At 42.5% G+C, this 6,543-nt stretch overlaps 1 pseudogene; it reads right to left on the bottom strand.

Moving 5' to 3' along the window:
* Positions 1-2,611: 2,611 nt before the first annotated feature.
* Positions 2,612-2,705, bottom strand: LOC136656465 (U6 spliceosomal RNA; annotated as a pseudogene).
* Positions 2,706-6,543: the final 3,838 nt, after the last annotated feature.

Raw genomic sequence — 6,543 nt, 5'->3', positions numbered from 1 at the left:
ACAAGCAATCTTTCAGCTCCAAAACATTTTTTTAGAGCAAGGATTAAAAAAAAAAATCCTTAACACAATCAAACCGAGCAGGATTAAAAAAAATTACTGACAAGATGTCTGAGGAATCATCTTTGTGTTACCATCATTCAGGCTTTGCAGGTTTTTCAACCTTCCTTTAAGCATTCTGGGGACTTTTTTTTTTTCTCTCTGTCACACAGTGTGTCTTTCAAAGTTCCACTGTAAGCAAGAAAAGCTCATTTTTAAACCCATTATGCACCCACAGCATGACTACCATTTGCGAAAAGTATAAGTCAAAATATTTTAGAATTATGTTTTCATAATGGATTTTGTGTGTATCAATTTTTTCCTGGCTAATAACTTGCATCTGCAGCAGTTGATTGGTATCTATAGGGAACTGGTTCATTCTTTGATAGGGTTGCTTTTACGTAGCATTCAAGTACATATATATATTGATCCATATACTCTCTCTCTCTCTCTCTCTCACACACACACACACACACACACACACACACACACACTCATTCATTCATTTTTGGACATAATTCAGAATGTTATGATTTGGGGGTTGGAATCCATCTTCTGAGTATATGCCGTGCCCCCAAAAGCTCACAACAACAACAGAGTTGTTCTTCCCCCCTCCCCCATTTTTCCAGTCAGCAATCCTCACTGAGCTATTTTGCACATGTGTTTTCTCTTCACACATTGTACATTCCCTGCCCATAGACTCTCTTCCATCAATTGACATAGTTTTATAGTAGAAGGAGAAGTAATCTCTGATTCTTACCTGTCAGTGGCTCTCATCCCAGATATCAGGCCACACCTGTTAATAAAACTAAACTCCACCTGTGGGACAGTGAATCATGGACCAAATCATGGCTTTCTGTAGCCCTCTTCAGACATTCAATGAAATGCATAGGAAGGGACAAATACATCCCTTGAGCACCCACTCATTATACATGTAAAGACAAGCATTGACTGCCGAGGCTCTCTCCATGTGATTTAAATCCTAGCCAGCCAGTGTTCAAAATGACACAGAGAAAGACACCACGCACAGTGCATGTGAACATGCCACTTGGTGCTCCCATTTTCCCTAATATAGTCATTGGACATATGGGGGGAAATTCATGAAGACGGCTTCAGAACTGAATTGAACTGAACTAAACCACAGGTTTTTTTGTGTTCATATGTAACATGAAACTGTGATTTAGTACAAACTGAAAGCAAAAGCTTCAGTCTCCTCTTGTATATGAAAGAAGAGGAGGGAAGAGAGGAAGTACAGGTGTGCTCCAGTATCCAGGGTGTGGGTTCTGTTCCGGAACTGACACACATTAAGTGAAACTGCAGATACTGGGGACACCCCACCCTCCGAGGGGAGGAGAGCTGCAGTCCCCTCTTCTCCAGAGGGTATTTGGAGCTCCACAGCTTGCATCCACTTGTGGCCTCTGCATGACTAATTAAAGGAAAAAACCTGACTTCCAGTTTTGACCAAAATCGGGAAGTGACGTTTTGCCTTTAAAAGGCATTAGGAGGCTTTCCCGGCCCTCCTAATGCCTTTTAAAGGCATAAAAAGGTCACTTCCGGCTTTGATGAAAAATTAGAAATCACATTTTATGCCTTTCATTTTGACGAAAAACCAGAAATCGTGTTTTTCCCCTTTAAAAGTCATTCTGAGGCCCATAGAGGCTGCGGGCTGACTCACACAGCCTCTGGGGAGCTCAGAATACCCTTTGGAGACGAAGCAACCACATGGGGGGGGATCCAATCTGTGGTTAACTGAAACTGTGGATACGGGAGCCCCCTGTATACAAGCTCACAGCTCTAAAATTCTTTTCCATTACATTCAAACCTAACCAAAGGGTAGAAAGCTTTTTCTGTAACTTTTCAGTGTAACACAGGTAGCTTTGATGTAAGGAAATGTGTCATAATTTGGTATACAGATAACAACAGTCTCTTAATGGAATGTATGTGTTGAAGTGCCTTGTAGCTTCAAAAAGTTTGACAAGAGGTCGGAATTATGACACTTTCATACATAATCTGTATGTAAAATAAGAACATTAAATCCTCACTTGTATGTAACTAGTTACTCTGGAACCTATGAATAATCAATTGGATGTTTCATTTCACCATATTAAATATAGATTTTTTGCTCCCTTGAGATGAAAGCAATTTTTTTTCCTTATCAGGATGGTACTTCATTGAAGATTTTAGAGAGGAATATGCTGCTAGATTAGAATATGGCTATTCCTTGATGAATTATTCATCTGTGCCCTTATCTTCATCACTGTTACTGGACTTAGTCCTTGGAAAGTGTGGGGTTTTATGCAACCCAACCCAGCATGGGCCCCACCCTGTGCATCTGTCTAACGGTGGTTCCCAAACCACGTTTGTGGTTCACAAACGTTTTAGCACCTGGACCCACCTTTCAGAAATGACACTCTATCAGGACCCACCTAAGTTTACCAGACTTCTAGTAAATGAGATCTAGAAAGAAATAATATTTTATTTATAGGCAATAATGAGAAAAAAAGACACTCAGACATTTATTTTTCTGTATTTATGCATGCTTGTAAACTGCAGGAGCTGAGCTCTTTGCAGGGTAATTAGCAGCTACAGTATCTTATTTTTGCACAGGGGCCATGCTAATCTTCTCTGTATCGTTCCAATTTTAGTATACGTGCTGCCGAAGGGAGCACTACAGTATCTTATTTTTGAATAGCCTCAGGACTTGAGGCAATTAGTTATCTTTCCATCACCCTTTGGCAACCCACCAAAAATCAGGTCACAATCCACCAGTGGGTCCCTACCCACAGTTTGGGAACCAATGGTCTAAAACAAGGAGGGGAATTATAATTCCAAAACTGTGAGATCACATAATTTGATTAACTGGGAGATTTTAATAACAAATGTGCTCTCCAGGAGAATCTCAGGGAGGCAAGGAGTTTGCTAGGTAACCTTAAAAGGGCATTCCCTCAGGTCAAGACAGGAGGCCTGGAACCCTGTGAGATCTTTAATGAGCATGTTTTCTGTGAGGGTGCTCCAAATCTCATTGGGACAAGGCTTACTCCTTTGGGTGGGATAGGAACAGGGGTACTCAAATCTTTTCATCACAATGGCTGCAATCTGGGAATCTACAAGCATCTCCTGTTTGGTTCAGCAGCAGCAGCTCTTCACCAGGTGGTGATGGCTTCAAGCAAAGGGTTGAGCTGCAGAACTGCCTCCCAACATGGCAGAGGCATGATGCCCAAAGGACTCTGTGATCTGTTTCATCTGGACCCTTACACCTGATCTGCAATTGTTTCATGGGATCCAAAAAGACATATTTGAAATCCCTGCTGAAACCTGATTTGGCAGAAGAAGCAGGATCTTTCCATATGGATCTACCCAAGTGTAATGGAAGATCAGAAGATCATCAGGTGGATGATGTGGCGTTGACAGCGATTCCATGTTTTGACAGCTGGTTGACAGCTCTGGGAAGGGCAGGGCTGGCTCCACAGCTGTAATCAATCAAGGCCAATGGAGACCTGGTTGGACACCTGAGCTTCATTTGACTTTGATGGGACTTTGAATGGAGATAGACTGGAGGGATGGCTCACCTGAGCCTAATTTGGACTTAACAAGGGACATACAAGGATAAAAGGAGCTTCAGAAGGAGCAGGGCTACCTGACCAGACCAAAGGCTACCCTGACCGAGCTACCCTGACCCAGAGGGGGATGCTACCTGACCAAGAGCTACGGGAGAAGGGGACTGCCAGGACCCTGCTGGAGGACACAGATGAGAGCACTGCTAGGACCCTGCTGGAGAGGACACTGCTGGAGATGAGGGACTCTGCTGCAGAAGACTGGACTGGGAAGACTGGACTGTACTTTGGAGACTGGATTTGACTTGGACTGGAGGCTTCAGACCTTTACTCACTGAGTTAAGTGGAGTTTTGGGGAGGGAAAGGCTCTAGACAAGAGGACTTGCAGGGAGTGTATGTGTTTGTAGCAATAAATTCTTGTTAGTTGCTCAACTGATGAGTTCTGTTCATTTCTTTGCACACCACAGCTGTTGATCCTAGAAATAAAGAGGGTGTTAATGAGCCAAAAAGTGGGCATTAGAAGGGAGTTGGAGTATTTGGATGGGGCACCAAGATACAGCAAACTGCTTCCTCAATTGATGAGAATTTGCAGATGGCAGACATGGTGAGAGTCATCAGATTCTTATCACTGGTTTGTTAGATATATGGAGCTTCATAAAGTAAAAGTACAGGCAGTACTGGCCCAAGGGCAGAATCTCTGTACCCCTCAGTATAAAGAAGCTTTTAATTCCCAGGCTCTTACAGTCAGTCATTCCAGAACTATGAACGGAGTTCTTGACCTCTTTACTTGCTGTATTCCTATATCTTTAACAGTTATAACACAACACACTTTATGTGTCTCTTCTGTTAACAAAAAGTTTCAACTGTGCCCAGATTTGCTGGGCTGCCATGTGTCTCCCAACCAAAGGGATTTGGAAAGATGCTGTGAAATGGTTGCTTAATTAACAGGAATTATTTTGTTGCCTCCCCCACCCCTGAACAATTTAGGGCTCTGAATGGGGGGGGCAGGGGTTTGAACACCTAAGGACAAATTCCATTAAACATTTAAAGTATTGTTACACCTGGGAGGCACAGATTTTTTTTAGTCAATAGCAACTGGATGGATGGGGAAGGCTCTGTGGATTGGGATTATGAGGAGCAAGGCCAGCCATTCTCAATCTTTTGTTTTTTTTGCTCCCTTTAGGAGCTCTTCTCGGGTTCTAGCTCCTCCCCATCAAAGAAGGATACAACACAAACAGATAAACATAAAATCATTTATAATTGTTTGTTTGAAGTCTGTGGCCCCCTTCAAATGTGCCAGGGGATGAACGGGCTCCTGTTGAGAATGGCTGGTCTAGACAACTTTAACCCTACTTCCCAGCACAGTCCTGATCTGCAGGCATCCCTGATCTTGATGCTGTTGACTAAGAAAAGCTAAACCAAGGTAGCAACAATTTAAATGTCACATGTATTTGATTCCCAAGTTCTTTCCATCAGAAATATTTGTCTGCAAGGAGATTAAAACCCATTTCTTTCCTACCCACATTTGATCCCTGTTGCGGATATGCAACGTTGAACAGAAATGGCTTAAGAAAAAAAAAGCTTTACTGCGTGGGGGAAACCCTCTAAATATTGTTTTGAGTGTCATCATATGGTAAGTGAAAAGAAATTAGGAGCACTGAAAAAGGTTGATTTCTTTGGTCAAGTTAATTTAAAGCATTTGCAAATATTGCTTTTATCTTGACATTGAGTAGCTCATTAGCTACCTGTCTGTCCAGGTATTAAAAATGCAACAATTAATAGGTGGGGGAAGTCTCTCACAAATGAGAGTTAATCTGGAAGAAAGCCTGAGAGAATCTGCAGGAAGAATGTTTCTTGGGGGGGGGGGGAGTCTTTCTGGGGATTTGCTCCTCAAGATCTGTTAGTTCAATTCACCAAATGTCAGAATGCAAGTCTTAATTAAAATAATCATTTTGACAGCTGAGTCCCATTGCACAAAAATGGGCTGTTAACTCTGCTTCTTTGGGGGGAAAAAAGGCTGCAATCCTAAACACACTTACCTAGGAGTGAGCTCCATTGAACAAAATGGAACTTACTTCTGAGTAGACATGCATAGGCTTGTGCTGTGAGTTTTGCCTTTCAGTTCTACAAGAATTGTACAAGAAAGGTAGAATTGCACCTTTTAATTATTTCTGGTGGTTGTTGTTAAGTATATTTATGTACTGCTTCTCAACAGAAAACCAAGTACCAAAATGGATAATTGTAGTTTTAGTGGCATGGCAGAACCATGCAATAGCTGTTAATGAGTTTAGCCTGCAGTTTGGTTTGGGGTTGGGCTAGCATGTCTTGTTTTTCAATCAGTCTTTCTGTGAGTTAAATTTGCATATCTAGATGAACTACATTAAGATGAGGCATTAAAAGACAGCATGATAGCACACCAGCCCAGTGGCAATGGCAAGGGGGGGCAAAAGCTCCAGGTGCCACACCTGCAGGCCTGTTGGGATGGCACCACTACCACCTCTGCCCACCTTCCAGCACTATTCCAGGGGCACACATAGCCCTGTGCTGTGGCTCCTTAGTGCTTGAAGGCATCAGGAGCACCTTTAACAGTACTTCTGGCTTCCGTCAAGAAACCAGGTATACTGTTAAAGGTATACCTCCAGAGGTCTCAGAAGGCCTTCCGAGTACTCATTTAGCTCTCAAAATATCCTGCCTCCTATCCACTCCCCTGGTGTCAGGCTTTGAAATAGTACCCAGTGTTTCCCAAGATGGGGCAATCACTTCCAGTTGCCCAGTCCTAACACAGCTTAAAAGATGCATCCATTGCAAGGGACTCCTAACCCTGGCCTGCAGGACCATATTAAGATATATGATGCGGCCCTGGCGATGAAAAGTTTGGGGACCTCTGCATTAAGGAATAAAAATAAGTTAAACAATGCTCTTCAAAAGGTTATACAAATTAATAAGAATGTAC

The sequence above is a fragment of the Tiliqua scincoides genome, chromosome 6 (assembly GCF_035046505.1).
Source record: "Tiliqua scincoides isolate rTilSci1 chromosome 6, rTilSci1.hap2, whole genome shotgun sequence".
NCBI classification, from domain to species: Eukaryota; Metazoa; Chordata; class Lepidosauria; order Squamata; family Scincidae; genus Tiliqua; species Tiliqua scincoides.
Note: the sequence above shows the minus strand (reverse complement) of the source record. Positions and strands in the feature narration are given on the sequence as shown.